We start from the raw sequence: 21,783 nt of genomic DNA, 5'->3' as shown, positions 1-21,783 counted from the left end.
TGCCAAACAAGTGCTGAAGTGATTAATAATGAGTAGAACGTTTAATAAATTACCAAGGCCAATAATGCAAGATACTCAATACAATATAAAACAACCTCCATGGTAAACACACTCTGTCAACCTATGGTCCTCATTACGAGGCTTGCGCTCCCGTAATGAAGGGTTCCGGTACGGGACCAGCACCGTTCATTACGGGATGCCTGATTACGAGGTCCCCTAGCGGGACCCGGAACAGACATCTGGTAAAACCAGACGTCCTTTCCAGGCCCCACGAGTGGACCAAGGAGCTAATAACGGGCCCGTTATTAGCTCCATCCCTATTCCCATTGAGCCCTATGGGGGCTCAAATGGGAATGGGGAATGGTTTTGTGCATGAGGAATTACCGGCTCCTCCAAGGTCGGTATGACCCGGTAATTCCTCATTCACAGAACCTGGTACTGGAACCCGGTATGGAGGCAGCCAAGCCCTTATTAAGGGCATGGCTGCCTCCACACTCGTAATGAGGCCCTATATGTTGTTTAAATTGACACACGGTTACCCGAAGATTTGCTTATAGAAAGGAATTATGAAGGGTGATCGCAGACGATAAAACATAACATGAATACCTCAGTTTAGGGGGCTATAAAAGACAAATTATACCAGAAGCCACCAATTCACTACCTGATCATTGCATTGCCACAGCTGGTACCACTCTATGCTTTCACTTAGGCCCTGTTCATGACTTTTAATGTGGAAGATAAATCACTGTTCTAGTTCGCTCAATTTTGTTCAATTGTACGTTGATTATTCTCTGTAGTTTTTTGAATTATCGTCCACATGAACTCATTGAATTTGTGTGATTTTTCAATATAATGCTCTAAACTTAGATTTGGGTTTTGTACCTACCAAAATCCATGGTTCGTTCCTATTTAGAGTAGAATTCCAAAGGTTCATCAGGAACATCAGACTCAAGGAATTCTTTAAGGAAGCCCCCATTTTACCAGAGACGCTCACAACGAGTCTCATACGACCTTTCAAGTGCTGTCCCCCTATACAGAGCCATTATAAAGAATGCCTTATTTTGAAAAGAAAGTACTACAGCAAAAAATGGCATAACCTCACAAGAAAACAATTGGCCTCTGTTTGAGGAATTTAGGGGCCAAGCCAGATATTATCTTCAGAAGTGTGGATAAAGGCAGTGCCCTCGTCATACAAAATAGAGAGGACTATATTCAAGAATGTTTAAGACTATTGAATAACACAAATAGTTCTCAGAGACTCCCGGGAGACCCAGCAGGGACTTTACAAACACTCATACACAAAAAGGTGGGCAAGGCACAAGAGGAAGGTTAGATCAGCCATCAAGGAATTGAATATCCAATACAACAGAGACGGCTATCCCTACATTCTGTACTCTTCCAAAAATCCATAAATCACTGGGTCAAGCCTTTGGACGCCCCATAGTTAGTGGAATAGCTTCAGTACTTGGAACGCTATCTAAATATGTGGATTATTTTTTAAATCCACTAGTCCAAAAAATGTAATCTTATACCAAGGACTCTGCAGCTGTCATAAAAGAAATACAGAATGAATGCTTTGATCCCTCAAAACAATTGCTTATGTGTCTTGATGTAGAGTCTCTGTATACAAGAATTCCACAAAGGGCGTCTTCTGAAATGATTGAGGAAAGATTGAGAGAATGTATCGATGATTTACCAGTACCTCGTGCTTTTTTACAGTGGTGCATTGAGATAGCGCTTACTAAAGATTACTTAACATGTTTTTCCATCAAAATGAGGATAAAGACATGGGCTATACTATGGCCCCAGGCTTAGCAAATTTGCATGTTGAATTATTTGAAAAACAGGAATTATATGGGACATCAAATCTTTTTGCTATGCGATTTAAGACATGGATCTGATACATCAATGACATACTTGTCAAAGGACAGGTAGTCAGGAAGAAGCCATGTAATTTGTGCATTGACTAAATCAGAGGAATCTCTTTCTCAAATTCATGTATAAAATCAGCAATACAGAGGTTAGTTTTCTGGATCTTAAAATATATGCAGAAGAGGACGTCCTGAAACTCAAACCGTTTAAAAAATAACAGACAGAAATGCATTATTACACTTTCAATGTAATCATGCTAGACATACCAAGGCTAATATTCCATTCGGTCAGTTTCTCAGGTTGAAAAGGGACAGCACAGAAATTGCAAAATACAGGGAAGAAGCAGAAGTGTTAAAATATAAATTGATCAACAGGGATAGCCCAACAAATGGGTGAAAGACTAGGCTAAACAAGCTGTGCATTATGACCGGGAAGTGTTACTTCAACCTAAGCAAAAACAAAGTATGGATCAAAAGTTGGTGTTTGCTATCACATTCACAGACCTGTCTTTCAAAATTAAGGGAATTATAAAAAAGAATTGGAAGAGATGCTTTGGAAGGAACCAGATGGGTTTACATGGCCCTATATTGGCTTTTAAGAAAGCATTAGTATCGGAGGATTGGTAAAAAAAAATGATATTACACAAAAAGTAACCCCACAAGGTTCCTAACCGAGGATTACAAATCAATGGGGCTTGGCGCCTCTGCAGGGACATTACCACTTTGCTAGATGCAGGGTCTGTGATCTGACAACACACAACAAGGAAATCAATTTAGGCCTTAACAAGGCATGGCAACAGAAGGACTTCACGAATTGTGAAACGAAAAACGTTATCTATGTAATAAAATGTCCATGTAACATGCATTACGTGGGGAAGACCACCTGGATGGTAAAGACTTGAATGATTGAGCACATGAGCTGCATAATGACGGCTCCTTTGGCTAAGCTCTGCAGTCAAGCATTATATTGTACAATTGAAACTAAAGTGAGTGAACTAGAACAACGATTTACCTTCTGTATTAAAAGTCATGAACAGGGCCTAAATGAAAACATAGAGTGGTACCAGCTGTGGAAGTGCAACAATCAGGTAATGAATTGGTGGCTCCTGGTATCAATTGTCTGTTATAGTCTCCTAAGCAGAGGTATTCACGTAATGTATTATCATCTTTGATCTCCCATCATAAATCCTTTCTATATGCGCTTTGAAACATTTTTGTATAGGAGCGTTATAAATGCCATGTCATATTAAATCTTCAGGTAACCGTGTGTCAAATTAAACATATAGATTGGCAGACTTTGTTTACCCTGGAGGATGTTCTACATTGTATGGAGTATCTTGCATTATTGCCCTTGGTAATTTATTAAACGTTCTACTCATTATTAATCACTTCAGCACCTCTGTGGCAACTTAAGTAATATACAGCTTGGCACACCTTGTTCATTCGACAGGTTTGCCATTCTGTATCTAGGGTCAATCCCCTCTAACATGGAATCTTTTGCCCGTCAGTTTACACATAGCCGAGAAGAAGAGGTTAAAGGATTGTTTCAGATCCATTATTGTTGCTATTATGGTCCGGTGATTTAAGAATATAAACCTGGTGATCCATTTGACACGCTAAAATGGTCCCGTGCAAACAAACAGGTGCAGCAGTAAGAAGAGAGGCTACCGTGACTACCCGAGTCGTATCACATGGCCGAACTACGGCAAATGGAACACATAACAATGGAGACGTGCTTGAGCAATAAAGAATGGGACTCCTCCTGCATCCACGAGACACTAGTGGCGAAAGGAAGTGGAAGTTATGTTCCTGCCTTGTTTGTGTAGGCCGTTTTGATGATCCATGTAATTAAGAAAGGCAGGGAAGAGACACATGTGCAGTAGACTTCCAAACACGTGCAATGTTACACAAGTGATTTTGTGTTTTTATAACGTAGGTCTCTGACGTCTTGCTGGAGGAACTGTTCTTCAAAGATCACAACAACGTTCAGCAATTTACCATATTCGGGTACGCTTTCCATTTTGGAAGTAAGACATTTTCTACTTTCACAAAATATTAAGAATAGAATTTATTTTCTCTGTACCGCTAAACCTTTTTTGAAGACACCTTTTCTGGGTTTTCACACTAAAGAGATAATGGTGTGTTTTGAACTTTTGGCAGGTGACTAGAGGATTGTGATCCAGTCCGGACCATGTCAAGTGTATGAAAAAAAAGTGTGACATCCAGAAAGGAAGACAGGAGGTATGTCTCCATATGTAGGGGTGAGGCTGTTTATAAGTATGATTGCATTGACCCATTTGTGTAGGTTTGAGTATCTAAAGCTACATACTTCTCTTGTAGAAAAAACACATGGGGAGTTGTTAATTAAGACGCAGACTTTGAACAGCAGGGAGTCAAAAGCTTTGGCGATATCCCCCTCTAAGTGCTCATGTTCACACCAAAAAAAAATAAAGTTGCCCAGAGAAAGTATTTGTAATGCAATGTGAATGAGCATTGCAACAATGTATTATTGCCATTCATTTTTTAACACTAGTTGATGTTCCCTGAAGAATGTCAGCATTCTAAGCATTAAGAGAGAAACATGTTGGATTTGTAAAGACATGTGAATATGGAGTACATGAACACAATTGTTGTTTCAAGCAAATTCGTTGTGTTTTTAAAACACTTTTTGTAATTCTATGCGCTGTAATTTTCCGTTTTATACATATTCACAATTGGAGACTAGTGGTGAAGGTGTCTATCTTACTATCATTATCAAATAATGTGTTGATATGATATGCACGAAGAGCCTATAAAAGGTTACTAGGATGTGGTGATATATTGATACATCTAAGAACCTTTGTCTGTATGTTATATTTTATGTCAAAATTTGAGAAATAAAAAAGAGATGCTCTACAAGAGGGGTTGAGGGTTCTCTTACAAATGTATGAAATGGCTGATACATTACAGGTCTGTAAGCGATCCAATGTATATCCTGGAGGTCTTGCAGTACTTAAGTGTAAAACCAAATACCCACAGGCTATGTGTCCCTACTCGTATCCCATCTCTCTCCATTTGTGACGTCCCATGCAAGTATATTTTGGCTTATAGGCAGCACATAAAGTGCTACCTCTTGGTTCAAACAAAAAATCAAAGCGGCATCGCCCCTTATGGGCACCAAATAATTACATTTAGAAGTATTTGAAGTATTCGTCTTTGTAATTACATTAATAACTTTTATAGGTCATTGATAGGGCACACCAAGCACCATTATGCGTTTGGTGGTATAGCAGCAGTAAATCCACAGGGATACCATCAAATGGATTTACTGTTACTCGTACTTGGTCCAGTGGAATTACTGTCGGATTACAAGTGGCAAATTGGCAGTTTTGGTCCCCATTTTTGGACTCCGTAGGATTCCATGGGGATATCCGCAGAATTGCCATTGGTGGTAATGCTGCGAAAATGGCTGCTTTCTGGGGGTAAGGTGCTGGAATTACCTCCAGTATTTTGCTGGAAGTTTTTTCCTCCACCTTACCTCTAAACCCATAGTTCAGCGTTGCAGTAATACTGCAGTAAGGCATTGCTAACTCCGTTACCACTGCAATACCACCATTTCTGGCCACACGGCCAAACTCATAATGAGGACATGTCTTCCATTGGTGGGTAGGTTAGCACGTAGAAAGCGGATGAATAGAAACAGGGAACTCCACACAGGAATAAGCATGCATTTTGCATTCAGAAATACAAATATATGCCAGGCTGTTTGTTGCAATGTTTTGTAGGTATACAGTACAGCCAGAAAAAATGCCAGTATTTGCCCTTGTAAGAATACACCTGTGACAGCTTAGGACAAATATGTCCAGCATTTACTGCTATAAAGACACAACTATGATGGCTTTGCCCTAAAAGACAAGGATTTGTCCTTGTAAGGTCATACTTGCGATGCCTTCGCACCACAATGCCAGCATTTGCCCCTGCAAGGGAACACCTTTGATGGCTTTATCCGAAACCCCTGCATCTACCCCCTGAGAAGACACCAGTGATGGTTTTAGGCAAATATTGCCAATATTTGCCCCTGTAAGTACCCACCTGTGATGGATGGCTGTGTTCCAAATAGTACCAGCATTTGCCTCTGTGTGGCCACACTTGTGATTGCTTTGCCCTCAACATTCCGGCATTTGACCATGTAAGGACACACCTGTGATGGCTTTGCCCCAAAAATGCCAGAATTTGTCTTTTTAAGCACACACCCTTGATGCGTTTTCTCCAAAACCGCAACATTTATACCTGCAAGGACACACACTGCAATAGCTTTGCCGCAATAGGTCAGTCAGCATTTGTCTTTTGAAGATGTATTTTCGATCCACTTGTTTTATGCTTCTTCTATTCTCTCATTGGTTAGCCCTTTAGTAACTAATGTTTCAGCACAGAACTTCCGCCTAGGATGAGAAGATCACCCAAGGCCGTTTATGATCTTATTCTCGGTTGATAAGAAAGCTATTCACCAGCCTTAGTTTTTCTATAAAAGAAGCTGATCCAGGGGAGGGAGGTGCAAAAGTTAGGTTTCTGATTGGAAGTTTCAAAAGGGACATGCTGGCGTTTTTTTGTATTGCATTTTATTGCATTGCAATGTAATAAACTGCATCTGTTTCCAGGCTACTCTTTGACAGGTTGGCACTGTGACTAGGATCTGTTGCTGATCTGGGAGGATTCTAGTGGCTTGTTTACCATTTCCCTCTGAACCCTGTGGCACAGCATCTGACAGGTAGGAGTCTAGTACAAAACTGCACGTGTGATGGAGGCTGACTGTGTGTGATATTCCCCTTTGGATCACACAAGGAACCGTGTTTTTATGAAGTAGTAAGTGCAGATGCAGAGTGGGGATCTGTGGGTGGCTCTGTCATGGGCTTCTCAGATTTTGTGACAGAATTGGGTCGCGTCTGGTTAGGTTTCTGTGAGAAATTCCCATGTGCAGTCTCAGAATACCCCAAATAGCAATGTTGGGGTCCTTACTGGAAGTCAGTCAGTGAGTTGGGATAACTGCAAACAGTCTGTATATGGTGAACAGTGCGTCAGTCAGTCAGTAAGTTGTGTAGTCAGCTTCCAATAGTTAGAAGGCAGGAAGGATGAGCCTAGCGGTTTCCACGCCAGGACATCAGAGCCGTGTGAATGGGTGTGCATGAAGTTCTCTTGGTCAGGGACAACCTTGTCTTCCAGCCGTTCTTATGACCCACCCGGAAAGTGAGTATCAAAAGCAAATGTGAGCTGCGGGAAACACCATGGCTGAACAGCTGTCAAAGTGTTATGTGTCAGTGAATCGCACCCCTCAGGGCCACCAAGCAGAGCTTTCCACACTCAGGGCCGAAGAAGAGTGGAATGTGGGAAAGTGGGGCTCTCTGGGATAGCCCGATAGTTTGATAAAGAACACCAATTTAGCAGGATAAGCTATAAGAGTGGGGACAGGTCAGTCCAGGCAGGTACTAACACCCCTAAGCTCCCCCAACACACTACATGCAGACTAAATATGCAAGTAGAACATGGAGGTACTTGCAAGAATGGCATGCCCAACAGGGGAAAATCAGCATTACCCTTTCTGCCTCGAAGGTACTTTTGACATATCTCTTGAAACTAAAAATAGTACAACCTGCCGAAACCAGTGGGGTACTTATTCTGATTGGTTTAAAGAAGCACTAATTAAGTGCAGAGGCTCCAAATTAGGCTACTAAAAGATTCACATGGAAAACTAAAAAGTCCAATTAAGACTCTGAAATGAAAGGGTGAGTCGATAGATGATATAAACATGGGTACGGCACCCACTCTGCTTTATCCTCACATGGAAACAGATGCGTAGGACGAGGAGACAGGAGAGCATATGGCTCATTTCTCTACAGTGTTCGACCTAAACAACAGCAGTCTGCCACATTCACTGCTCCATCTACCCACAGCATACTGCTTCCCAGCAAATTATTCATACTGCCCAGACCCCTCCACAACCTCCTTATCAAGTGTCTGTTGCCCACCAACCTGTCCCCAGTATCTGACGCCCTCTGTGTATGCATTCCAGAACTTTCAATATCCTTTAGGCAAATACCCTCAACTTTCTCCAAACAGGACATGTTGGACGTAGGCCTGAGGTGTGTCCCCAGAAAAAACACTGGGGCAAAATCCATTGCAAACAGAATAAAGGTGAATAATCAGTGGACCAATTGGATCTGCTTAAGGTAGGTTTGACCCAAAATTAAGGCATATTAAAAGCAACAGACACTGGCAATGCGTTTGTTCAGGCACTGTTAACAAAACTGCAACAGCAACGAAAGATGGCATGCGTTGGGTGGCAAACAAAGCCCTTATCATAATTAGTAGTGGTGGAAAATCAGTGTCTTGCCTGCCAAGAACAAAAGAAAGAAAACACTGACAGTAGCTCGTAGTTTTGCAATTACAAATTCTCCAAGGACAGACGTCTCAGACAAGGGAATATTTTTTCACAGGGGAAGCATGAAGGGGTGGGGGAGGGAAAGAGGCAAGGGGGTGAGCCAAAATAGACAGCGAGCAAGTTTAAGAAATCCCACAAACTGTAACTGTGGCATGAAGGAGGGCCACTGGAAGAATACATCTCCCAATCGACCTAAGAAGAATTTTCAGTCCCCTCTTCAAGATCCATCCCTGTTCCCCAATTTAGGTGCATCAGATTGTATGACAAACATTAATGTGGGCCTGATCACAACTTGGGCGGTAACGGTAACGCTATTAGCGCGGGCAGTATTAGCCCTACCGCCGAACTCCCCGGCGCTAATAGCGCCGAATCACGAGTTTGGCGGTAATGTAAGTCCCCGTTCCCCACTGAGCCCATTCGGGAATGCCCCATTCCCCATTGGGCTCAATGGGGAATCTTCGCGCTAATACCTCCAGCGGATTTCCCGCCGGCGGTAATAGCACACATTTTCGGCGGATTTCCCCCCCAGCTCAGAGCTGGGGCGAAATCCGCCGAAGCCTGATTCGGCAGACCCTTAAATCCGGCGGTAATAGCGCTACTGCCGGATTTAAGGGTTACCGCCGAAGTCGTGATGAGGCCCACATCGTTTCAAATGAATAGCAGTATTGGCGAAGTCAGAGAAAAAATGTCATCATGAATCTCCCTATTTCCATTGATCAAGAAGCTCCCTGTGTTTCATGGAATATATAGAAGGGCAATCTGTTTCATGTCTGTTTCATGTCTGTTTCATGTCTGTTTCATGTCTCATTGACACATAGTCTAGTAAGTCAGTTAGATGGTCTGAGAACTTCCCAATTACTCCTCCTTCTTCCTTCAATAATAACCGGATATGTATCTCTTATACACTTGGACCCACACTGTTACCAAACCCATATCTTTTATACTGGGTCCCATCACAAGCAAACATACATTTTTACTGGGTTCCTCTGCCCCAATGAATTTATTGGGACAAGATCCTTTATGTAAACTGAGCTGCATTATATATTGAACAGCAGATGGAGTCTCTTGATATCCCGATAACAATACCGAAGCCGTATTAGCAACACTTAAAGAAGTCCTTTCCTCACCCCAGACCTCATATACATCCACTTGTCCCCAAAACGTAATGAGTTATTATCATAGGTCCCTGATTGCCCATGGTCCTCGCATAATAATAAAATAGGTTACATTCATAATACACAGCCTGTCTGTTCACGAGTGGATACCTTTAAGCATTACCTAGGATTCCCCAGTACCACTTACGCCCTGAGGCAGAGAAATGTGTTACTCCATTATACAATTACTGTTATAGCACATAATCGCAACACAAGTAGTCCCTGTAATACTCCCATTCTCCCTGTGAAGAAGCCCAGAAAGAACACATATATCTGTGCAATACGTCTGTGCTGTAAATGCATTATGTTAACAACCTTCCCAGTGCTTCCAAATTTCACTTCAAAATTGTCATGCATTCCACTGTTAGCCAACTAATTCACAGTTGTTGATCTCTGCTCATCTTTCTTTTCTATCACTGTACACCCACTTGCATGTTTGCCTTTTCGTACTGGGGGATACAGTACATATTCACCCGCATTCCTAAGGTGTACAGAGAGACTCCTACCCTGTCCTCTCAACGTTTAAAGGAAGATTTAGATGATATGAGAATCCCAGGAAAGGCTAAATTAGTTCAGTATTAGATGACATCCTGTTAGTATTAACCTTCTACGGTACTTGCAAGCAGATTACAGTAGTATTATTGACAGTGCTAGTATAAAAGGGTAATAGAGCAGTCAATCATAAACTATAACTATGCTGGGAAAGAGTACAGTATTTGGGACATGGAATTGTATCAGGCTACCAGTTATTAACTAACACTCATACAGAAGCCATGCTCAGAATATCCACACTCAACACGAAGACACAGTAGTGCACATTCCTAGGGATGGAGGGGTACTTCCGCTAATGGATATTAGGTTATACTGCACAGGTCGAACCATTCCTAAAATTAGCAGAACTGAACACAACTGAACCCTTACCATAGTCAGAAGGGATTGAGCAAGCTTTCACTGCATTAAAACATGCACTCTCTAATGTGCCAGCCTTAGGACTGCACAATTACAAGATATTCACCCTATACGGTCATGAGTGGAATGGGTTTTCCACATGCATTTTGCAGTACAACACTTGAACCAGTCGCTGCAGGGTTTCCTCCTTGTCTCAAATCTGCCCAACAGCTATATTGGGGGTGCAGAAGTGGGAATGTGTTAAGTTCCTGTGAGAAACCAAAGGGTGTCTCACCTACTAGTCCCCCGGATCTCTCTCAGGTGTCCAGGACACAGCCATCAGCTTTGGGTCAGACCCTGGGGGTGGACCAGTGTGCGAGGATCACCTGGGTGGGGTTAGGGGTCTTTGCAGGAGTGGGGGTGAGGCAACCAATGGTGAGACGCGATATTCCCCCTTTTTGTACCCATGATCCATCCCATTTCATAGGATTCTCTTATGTCCCAACTACCCTGCCCTTTCTACACAAACAGTGGGCCGAGGAAGAGGGTGATTGAGAGTAAAGAGCATAGCCCCTACATATCGTATCGGACATGTCCCGCTAATCGTGACAGGCAAAGTCAGGCACTTGACCTTAAGTGCATACACCTGATACCAATTAGCTCTCCTCACACAGATTAAAGGTGGAACATAGAGACACACTCTGAGCAAGGTGGTACACGAGTCTGAGCAGAACCTCCGGAGCGAAGGCAAACCTACTGGAGCAGAGCAAAGGACCAAGGGACGGGAGCAAAGGGTAAAAAACCACAGGAGTTACCTGCAGGAGGTTGTTGCCTACAATAGGATGCGAAAGACACGCAGAAAAAGCCAAATCCCAAACAAGAAGGCTGCATTGTGTTTCAAGGACACCAGTGACCCTGCCGGTTGAACAACAGAGTTGGGGAGGCAAGGCCATGCCTGTGGTACTAACCTTGACTAGTGGATGTAAAAACTGTAAAGACAAGAAAGAAACGCAAACAGCTGGTGAGTTGGCAAGCAACATGAAACACCGGTGTATGTTAAGGAAAGATTGAAGTTGCAACATTATATCACACAATTGAAGACTGCACGTGTGTGGCTGAGACGCGAAGAAAGGCAGACCTGTGAATGAACTTTGAAGTAACGATAACTGTGAAACCAGCAATACTAAGTAACAGAGTGGTACGGCGAAAGGAAGTAGCCCACTTGAAAGTCTCAGTGAAAGGTGAAATGTTTGTAGCGATAAACTGAATGTACTGTAAAAGCAAAGTGGTCAAAATTAACCTTGAGAAAAGGGGAGAGTAAAAAGTTGAACTTCAAACTTTGGTGCTTATGACATTGAACTATCCATGCCAAGAAGCATTGCGGCAAATAACACAAGAGCTGAACCAATAAATAAATAACCAGCTGAAGGGAAAGTCGAAGTGGTTCTGCAGAGGACTATAGCAAAAGCCACACACATCCGAAAATGTTCGACATCAGGAAACGGTCCGAGGCCGACTGAGGGAGACCGGAAGTGTAATAATTTGGGGAAGGGAACCCCTGAAGGATGTGAAATTAAGCTTGGGGAAGGAAACCCCTGCAAGTGTTTTGAACGTTTGCTTTGAAAGTTTTGAGCCTGACTGAAGGGGACCAACGTGCACTTTTGCTTTAAGAGGTCTGGGCCTGACAGAGGGGGACCAGCGTGAACATTTTGTTGAACTGTGTTTGAAAGCTGGAAAGAGAGACTTTAAGGTAGAAAGCCAGATGGCCGTCGATCCACGTTTTGAACTGCCTTTGTGTTAAGAACCTGAGCCAGAGTGTTTCATCATGCCTACAGGGACCGCCTTACTCCGTGCTGTCTAACATGGGAAGGAGAGCTGACTTAGCCATATTTATTCTTTATATTTGAACACTGATTTTCCTCTGCATACATATTCTCCTTTACACGCTTTTTGTACCAGAGATAAGGCAGGCATTAGGTTTTGTTAGTATCGGCCATTTTGATTTGACTGACTCAACTTTGACTGTTTGATTTATTATTTGATGGTAGAGAATTCTCCCATTCTAGCTATAGGGAAAAGTAGGAGTTTTCCAAACCCAGAAACTATAATAAAGGTTTTACAAATCATACCTTTTGTGTCAGTGTCATACTTATGATACCATGCCTCCCTTACATTCCTCACTTGAGTTTGCAATCCCGTATGCAATTAGTGCATTATTATTGAAAACAAAGACACAATACATTTTACTTTTCTGCTTAATGGAATATTAAATGTTGTTTCTGAATTCTGCTCAGTTTCACTCATACGACATCCTGTTTAAATACTGCTTCTCTGTTGAGTAGCCCAATTGATGGTGAGGCTGATTTTGTAACCATTACTGACAAACGTTCTCAACCTAGAAAATACCTCTTTGATGTGCGTTTACATAATTCTGATCTAATGTACTATGCTGATCTGTCTTGGTTCCAAGATGATAAAGGGAAATAGGTTGTAGGATAGTCCGTTTGTTCTCCCTAAACTGTAGGGGAAAGTGCACAATTACCAAATGTGGTGTCCTCCCAGATTGCAGGATAGGAAGGTATAACCTGAGCATGCATATTATGTGGTCAGTCAAGTGTTACCATCAATACAGATTTCAGGGTATCAGGTAATAATATCCCTATATATATGGTTGGCGTATATAATGTCACCGGGAAAAGGTTGTAGTGATATTTGATAAGTGACCATATATATAAGGATAGGGGGAGTTGGGTTTGCGGGGGTGTCCGCCACTCCCCTTGAACAAAGAAAGGGTTTGGGGGCTGCAGAGTGTCCCCCGCATGTTCCATCTAATAATGCCCCCGCAGAAAACTGCCATTTTTCGGCGATATTTTTGCATGGTGTTATTTTTGAGGGGACATTATTACATGGAACTGATTTGAGATGCACTTTTGGTATTGCCCATGATTTTGGTCGGCTGTGGAAGCAAAGCGGCTTCCTTACATCATCAGGTTTTTAATTAAAAACACTATGAGGGTAATTCATAGAATTTCGCAGAAAAGTGTCGCAAGCGGCTGGCGCAGAGTGTCCGCGTGCGATTGACTGCGCCAGGCACGTGCGCTAAAACCGATTTCCGCGCACAGCGTATTCATGGATTTTAGGCTCCCAAACCAGCCGTGGCGCAGAGAATCGCAGCGACCCTGCAGCAGCGCCAGTTACGCCCCCAAGAATGCCCTCGCGCAAGGAAAAGCCATCAAAATCGCTAAATCATCGCAAAGGGCTGCGCTAACCCTGGACCAGTTCACCGGGCTGGCAAACAGCAAACGCCAAGCGGGGAACGTGTATTTCAGGGGTGCGCGGGAAGTTCCACACACGATTGGCCCAGTGCGAGCAAGGTATGTGTATTTCAGGGGTGCGCGGGAAGTTCCACACGCGATCGGGCCTGGGGGAGTGGGCTACGTGTATTACAGGGGTTCGCGTGAACTTTCTCACGCGATCGGGCCTGGGGGAGCGGGCTACGTGTATTTCAGGGGTTCGCGTGAAGTTTCTCACGCGATCGGGCCTGGGGGAGCGGGCTACGTGTATTTCAGGGGTTCGCGTGAAGTTTCTCACGCGATCGGGCCTGGGGGAGCGGGCTACGTGTATTACAGGGGTTCGCGTGAACTTTCTCACGCGATCGGGCCGGGGGAGCGGGCTACGTGTATTTCAGGGGTTCGCGTGAAGTCTCTCACGTGATTGGCCCCGTGCAAGCAGGGTACGTGTATTCCAGGGGTGCGCGGGAAGTTCCACACGCGATTGGCCCCGTGCAAGCAGGGTACGTGTATTCCAGGGGTGCGCGGGAAGTTCCACACGCGATTTCAGCAGGGTATGTGTATTCCAGGGGTGCGCGGGAAGTTCCACACGCGATTTCTGCAGGGTATGTGTATTTCAGGGGTTCTGGGGAGTACTACACGTGAATTGGCCGTGTGGGTCCTCCCAGGTGTATGCTCCACAACCTCCACGGCCCCTGCAGGCAGCCCACACCACGGGGGACTACCCTGCACCCCTGCTCATGTCCCCTAGGCAGCCCATCCACCATGGGCATGCCCCCCAGCCAACCCACATGTCACCTTGCACTACTGATCAACAATGCATGTCTCCCACCACCCCCACCCCCAGCCACCAGGGGCATCCTCCACCAGGCCCCCAATCATGTCTCCCACCACCCCCACCCCCCAGCATCCAGGGTCACCCTCCACCAGGCCCCCACTCATGTCCCCCTGCACCCCCACCCCCCAGCAGTGCAGGGGCACCCTCCACCAGGCCCCCACTCATGTCTCCCACCACCCCCACCCCCCAGCCACCAGGGGCACCCTCCACCAGGCCCCCACTCATGTCTCCCACCACCCCCACCCCCCAGGGGCAGCCTCCACCAGGCCCCCACCCATGTCCCCCTGCACCCCCACCCCCCAGCAGTGCATGGGCACCCTCCACCAGGCCCCCACCCATGTCTCCCACCACCCCCACCCCCCAGCCACCAGGGGCACCCTCCACCAGGCCCCCACTCATGTCTCCCACCACCCCCACCCCCCAGCCACCAGGGGCATCCTCCACCAGGCCCCCACTAATGTCTCCCACCACCCCCACCCCCCAGCCACCATGGGCAGCCCCCACCAGGCCCCCACTCATGTCCCCCTGCACCCCACCCCCCAGCAGTGCAGGGGCACCCTCCACCAGGCCCCCACTCATGTCTCCCACCACCCCACCCCCAAGCAGTGCAGGGGCACCCTCCACCAGGCCCCCACACATGTCTCCCACCACCCCACCCCCAAGCAGTGCAGGGGCACCCTCCACCAGGCCCCCAATCATGTCTCCCACCACCCCCACCCCCCAGCATCCAGGGGCACCCTCCACCAGGCCCCCACTCATGTCCCCCTGCACCCCCACCCCCCAGCAGTGCAGGGGCACCCTCCACCAGGCCCCCACTCATGTCTCCCACCACCCCCACCCCCCAGCCACCAGGGGCATCCTCCACCAGGCCCCCACTAATGTCTCCCACCACCCCCACCCCCCAGCCACCATGGGCAGCCCCCACCAGGCCCCCACTCATGTCCCCCTGCACCCCCACCCCCCAGCCACCAGGGGCACCCTCCACCAGGCCCCCACTCATGTCTCCCACCACCCCCACCACCCAGCCACCAGGGGCACCCTCCACCAGGCCCCCACTAATGTCTCCCACCACCCCCACGCCCCAGCCACCAGGGGCAGCCTCCACCAGGCCCCCACTCATGTCCCCCTGCACCCCCACCCCCCAGCAGTGCATGGGCACCCTCCACCAGGCCCCCACTCATGTCTCCCACCACCCCCACCCCCCAGCCACCAGGGGCACCCTCCACGAGGCCTCCACTCATGTCTCCCACCACCCCCACCCCCCAGCCACCAGGGGCATCCTCCACCAGGCCCCCAATCATGTCTCCCACCACCCCCACCCCCCAGCATCCAGGGTCACCCTCCACCAGGCCCCCACTCATGTCCCCCTGCACCCCCACCCCCCAGCAGTGCAGGGGCACCCTCCACCAGGCCCCCACTCATGCCTCCCACCACCCCCACCCCCCAGCCACCAGGGGCACCCTCCACCAGGCCCCCACTCATGTCTCCCACCACCCCCACCCCCCAGCCACCAGGGGCAGCCTCCACCAGGCCCCCACCCATGTCCCCCTGCACCCCCACCCCCAGCAGTGCATGGGCACCCTCCACCAGGCCCCCACTCATGTCTCCCACCACCCCCACCCCCCAGCCACCAGGGGCACCCTCCAACAGGCCCCCACTCATGTCTCCCACCACCCCCACCCCCCAGCCACCAGGGGCATCCTCCACCAGGCCCCCACTAATGTCTCCCACCACCCCCACCCCCCAGCCACCAGGGGCACCCTCCACCAGGCCCCCACTCATGTCTCCCACCACCCCCACCCCCCAGCCACCAGGGGCAGCCTCCACCAGGCCCCCACCCATGTCCCCCTGCACCCCCACCCCCCAGCAGTGCATGGGCACCCTCCACCAGGCCCCCACTCATGTCCCCCTGCACCCCCACCCCCCAGCAGTGCAGGGGCACCCTCCACCAGGCCCCCACTCATGTCTCCCACCACCCCCACCCCCCAGCCACCAGGGGCACCCTCCACCAGGCCCCCACTCATGTCTCCCACCACCCCCACCCCCCAGCCACCAGGGGCAGCCTCCACCAGGCCCCCACCCATGTCCCCCTGCACCCCCACCCCCCAGCAGTGCATGGGCACCCTCCACCAGGCCCCCACTCATGTCTCCCACCACCCCCACCCCCCAGCCACCAGGGGCACCCTCCACCAGGCCCCCACTCATGTCTCCCACCACCCCCACCCCCCAGCCACCAGGGGCATCCTCCACCAGGCCCCCACTAATGTCTCCCACCACCCCCACCCCCCAGCCACCAGGGGCACCCTCCACCAGGCCCCCACTCATGTCTCCCACCACCCCCACCCCCCAGCCACCAGGGGCAGCCTCCACCAGGCCCCCACCCATGTCCCCCTGCACCCCCACCCCCCAGCAGTGCATGGGCACCCTCCACCAGGCCCCCACTCATGTCTCCCACCACCCCCACCCCCCAGCCACCAGGGGCACCCTCCACCAGGCCCCCACTCATGTCCCCCTGCACCCCCACCCCCCAGCAGTGCATGGGCACCCTCCACCAGGCCCCCACTCATGTCTCCCACCACCCCCACCCCCCAGCCACCAGGGACACCCCCCACCAGGCCCCCACTCATGTCTCCCACCACCCCCACCCCCCAGCCACCAGGGGCATCCTCCACCAGGCCCCCAATCATGTCTCCCACCACCCCCACCCCCCAGCATCCAGGGTCACCCTCCACCAGGCCCCCACTCATGTCCCCCTGCACCCCCACCCCCCAGCAGTGCAGGGGCACCCTCCGCCAGGCCCCCACTCATGTCTCCCACCACCCCCACCCCCCAGCCACCAGGGGCACCCTCCACCAGGCCCCCACTCATGTCTCCCACCACCCCCACCCCCCAGCCACCAGGGGCATCCTCCACCAGGCCCCCAATCATGTCTCCCACCACCCCCACCCCCCAGCATCCAGGGTCACCCTCCACCAGGCCCCCACTCATGTCCCCCTGCACCCCCACCCTCCAGCAGTGCAGGGGCACCCTCCACCAGGCCCCCACTAATGTCTCCCACCACCCCCACCCCCCAGCCACCAGGGGCATCCTCCACCAGGCCCCCAATCATGTCTCCCACCACCCCCCACCGCCCTGCCACCATGGGCAGCCCCCACCAGGTCCTCACAATCCCCAATCATGTGCGTAATGGTCAGCCTCCACAGCCAAAAAGCCCTACCAAGTATCCCATTCACCCACATGGAAATGGAAATCACATGTTACACCCCCAATGTTCATGAAGCTAATGAAGCCATGTCCGTCACACACAATGGTTGCAATTGAATGGGAAAACACACAACATGACATGCATGAAACCAATGAGATGATACCACACAGTGAAGTATGCAAACAAAATTGTATTGAAAAAAAATAAGAATGCTAAAGAAAGAAAACTAACTACAATGTGAATGAGAAAAAAGTAAGCTGCATGTCCGTATGAAAAAATGAAACTTGAAATCCAAATAGAAAAAATGTTTGTCCAAAGTCAAATGTAAAAAAATCTCCATGCAATAAAGAACTATGTACAAAAATAACAAGGGTCCATGAGCCCAACTGAACAAAGGAAACCTACTAAAAAATCTACCTAAAAATCAACTATATACAAAAAGTGGAGCAGTGTCCGTCGACTCCAAATCATAATACAAAAGAAAGGAAACCTAAAACTAAAGAACTATATACAAAACCGGCGGGCAAGTCCAGCGGCTCACTCTGTGGTGTCCCGGGCCAGAGCATCATCGAACTCCTGTTCGATGTCCCGGAGGCGGTCCAGTTCCATGGCCCCGAGGGTCCGCAGGGACGACGCTGTGTCCTCCTCCAACCCCCTGCGGATTGCCTCGAGGCACTCGGCCCGCCTCAGGGCCCTCCGCATGGAGTTCTCCGCCCTGACCATTGTGAGCCGCGCCTCTTCCGCCCGCCGCCGCTCCGCACCTATGGCGTGGCCCAACCGCTGCCACACGGAAGACACTCTCTGTCCTGGGTCCCCCTGCCCTCCGGCCGATGCCTGCCCCTCCGATGTCGAAAGCCCCGAGCCTTCATGGCTCCCACCATGTTGCTGCTGCTGCTGCTCTGCCTCTGCCCGTGCACTGCCTCCTGCTGCCTGCACATCCTCCGCCGGCTGGGGTGCACTTGTTGATGTGGCCACCCCTGCTGGACCACCGACTCCCGACTGTGGCAGGGATGCCTCCTCCACCAGCCTGGCCGCACCGTCAGAGGCAGCTCCAAAGGGCATCCAGGTGACTGATGGGTGGGAAGATGGCACAGAGGACGACTGGCGCGTAGGGGGTCCAGTTGAGGAGGGGGTCGGAGCAAGCCCCATCAGACGGAGGAATCCGGCCTGGGTGACCTGTCCCAGCAGGCTGACGTGGTCAACGAGCCATTCGAGATGACGTGCAGTCTCTCCATGAAAAGACTGCAGGTCACCTCGCATGGCCCGTTGACGCAACGCCACACCAGCCAGGACAGGCTCAACCCGGACCTGGATAGCCACGTCCGCAGGCAGAGGAAGGCCAGTTGACGTCAGCTCATCCCCTGCCTGGAAACGGGTCTGGACGTAGGCATCCCTGCTGGTGCAAGATGATGCAGGGACAGGATCGGGGACAGGATTGCACACAGGCACCTCCGCGGCGGCCTGTGCTGCCTCCTGTCCCTGGTCCTGGACTGCACCACTAGCACCAGTGGGATCCCCACCTCCAGACACCGTCTCTGGTGCTTGCACGGCCTCCTCCTCCACCAGACCCCCCACCAACCTGGATGACTCCGTGCCATCTTCCCCTGTTGGGCCCTGTGGGGTCCCAGCTGCCCCTTCTGCTGCCGAGGAGTCCAACTCCAACCTCCGCCTCTTGGACCTCCCCCCGGCAGCTGCGGCCTGGGACGCAGCACCGGACTCCTCACTCCCCGACGAGATGACAACACGGGAGGGGAGCCGGGCCTTGCGTCTCCGGCTGGCGGTCGGATCTCCGCCGCTGTGCTCCACAGCACCTTCTCCGCCCTCTTCATCAGTTGACGCTGCACACAGGGAGAAACAAAACACATGCATCAGGGCACTGTACAATGGACACATACACACATGACAGTTGCACATGAGTGGCATTGGCAAACCTCAGACATGTCATCACAATCCCCAACACACATGTCATTGCAACTCGCACACATGAGCCATACCACAGCCATATCGCAACTGCCACCACCATCCATACACATACAACAGCATGAGCAGCCAAAGGTGACCCAGACATCACATGCAACACAGGAAGTGCACCACACATGTACACACACCACCACACTTGCATGCATGTGTACACCTCGGCCAAGTGTCGCACTGTTCAGACGGGCATCCATGTCACATCTGCCAATCAGGCTTACACATACCGCAGTCACATGCATCCATGTTGCATCACTGTTGCACCCTTGTCAAATACACACACATGCACATGTACACAGTGCTCATACATGCAGCCCAATACAACATACATGCGTGACATCACGGACATGTCTACTTACATACACATACATACAAACATGTGTGCACGCACAACTGCATTTGCCATGCAAGCCTACACACACAAGCACCCTCCATGTCTCACACATTACAGCCCTCGCATGTGTCAGCCCCAGGGCCATGTACACCCCCACCCATACTCGACCCCATACAAACAGATGTGCAACCTGCACAATACCGAATAATCACCACACGCACTGCTCACAATCAGGATGCATGTACACTCACCGCTCGACTCCAGACGGGTCTGCTTCTCCAGGACCTGGACGTGGAGCGCTGGGGATATGCGTTCCAGGACCCCATCTGTTCTTCCGACAAGTGGCCCCGGCGCCCCTTGGCATCCGCTGCCTTCAAGAGGCGCCGGGCCTTGTTCAGGGTCCTGGACCTGAAGTCCTCCCACCGCTTCCTGACATGTTGTAAGTCCCGGACTGCCACCCCCTCCGCGTTGATGGCAGTCACGATGTCAGTCCAGATCCGAGTCCGTCCTTCCTTGTCGGCGCGGGAACTTCCGAAGAGGGCATCATACTGCCCCAGGACTTGCTCCACCAGGACACCAACTTCGGTGGCACTGAAGCTGGTGCCCCTCTGCCTCTCTGGCCGGGGGTTGTCAGTGGTCACAGATGGTGTTTGCCCCGACATGACAACCCCAGAGGCAGGAGTGGGTGGGCAACTGGGTCCTGGGGCTGGGCTGTGGAGCGATGGAATTCCAGTCGGGAGTCTTCGGTACCAGCAGGGGTGGTCACAGCAACAGCACCCCTCGCTGATGTGCAGGCAGCAAATGGCAGTGCACGTGGGCAGCAGGCAGTCAGGCAGCAGCAGATGGTAGGTGGGAGCGTGCTCGGGGCTCTGGGGGGCAGTAGTTCGGCCTTCTGGGCAGGAGCGTGGTCTTCCGTGTGCTTACGCGTGGCCAGCTTGGTACGGAGTGATTTGGCACGTGAAAATCCTGCACGTCAGCGTGAAAATCGAGGAAAGGCCCTTAGCGCGTAAGCGCGTCAGCACGCATACGCGATTCTATTGGACCAAAGGCCCTCAGCGCGTAAGCGCGTCTGTGACGTGACCCGCACGGGTGTTTCCCACACAGCACGTGATGACAGAGCACACGTGGAAAGACTGCACGTCAGAGTCTCATCGCGTGTGATTGGTGGAAATGGCCCTACACGCAGAAGTGACAAAGCGTGTAATTGGAGGAAATGTCCCTACACGCAGAAGTGACAAAGCGTGTAATAGGAGGAAATGTCCCTACACGCAGAAGTGACAAAGCGTGTAATTGGAGGAAATGTCCCTACACGCAGAAGTGACAAAGCGTGTAATTGGAGGAAATGTCCCTACACGCAGAAGTGACAAAGCGTGTAATTGGTGGAAATGGCCCTAGCGCGTACACGCCGCGTAAGTGACGCTGGACGTGTGGGCCTGTATAAAAGGTACGCGTAGAACACCACTTCCTTGTACGTGCTTTTCGTGGAGAGCGAGTGGGTGAATTCTGTACTTCTTGTCGTTTCACACGCGATTTACTTCACGGCGTTTCAAGTTCGTATTCCCTGTTACCTCTGACAGCTTTTTCTCTTCTTTCGCTTTTACTGGTTTACCTGGGCCTGTTCCCTCAAACAGTGTTCCCTTCTACTGTTGTCCTGTCTCCTCAGACAGCGTACAAATCTTCTTTTGGCGGGGGTGTTGCCAACCAAACGTGCTCCTTTTACACGCTCATTTACCAGGCAGACGGTGAGTCACGCATGTATCTAACATCTGTGCTTGCCCCGTGTGTAGCCTACCCCTTCAGAGGTCATTCTAGGC

The sequence above is a fragment of the Ambystoma mexicanum genome, chromosome 1p, assembly GCF_040938575.1.
Source record: "Ambystoma mexicanum isolate Mex_15411 chromosome 1p, UKY_AmexF1_1, whole genome shotgun sequence".
Classification (NCBI taxonomy): Eukaryota; Metazoa; Chordata; class Amphibia; order Caudata; family Ambystomatidae; genus Ambystoma; species Ambystoma mexicanum.
The sequence above is the reverse complement of the archived record's forward strand: the minus strand, read 5'-3'. Positions refer to the sequence as shown.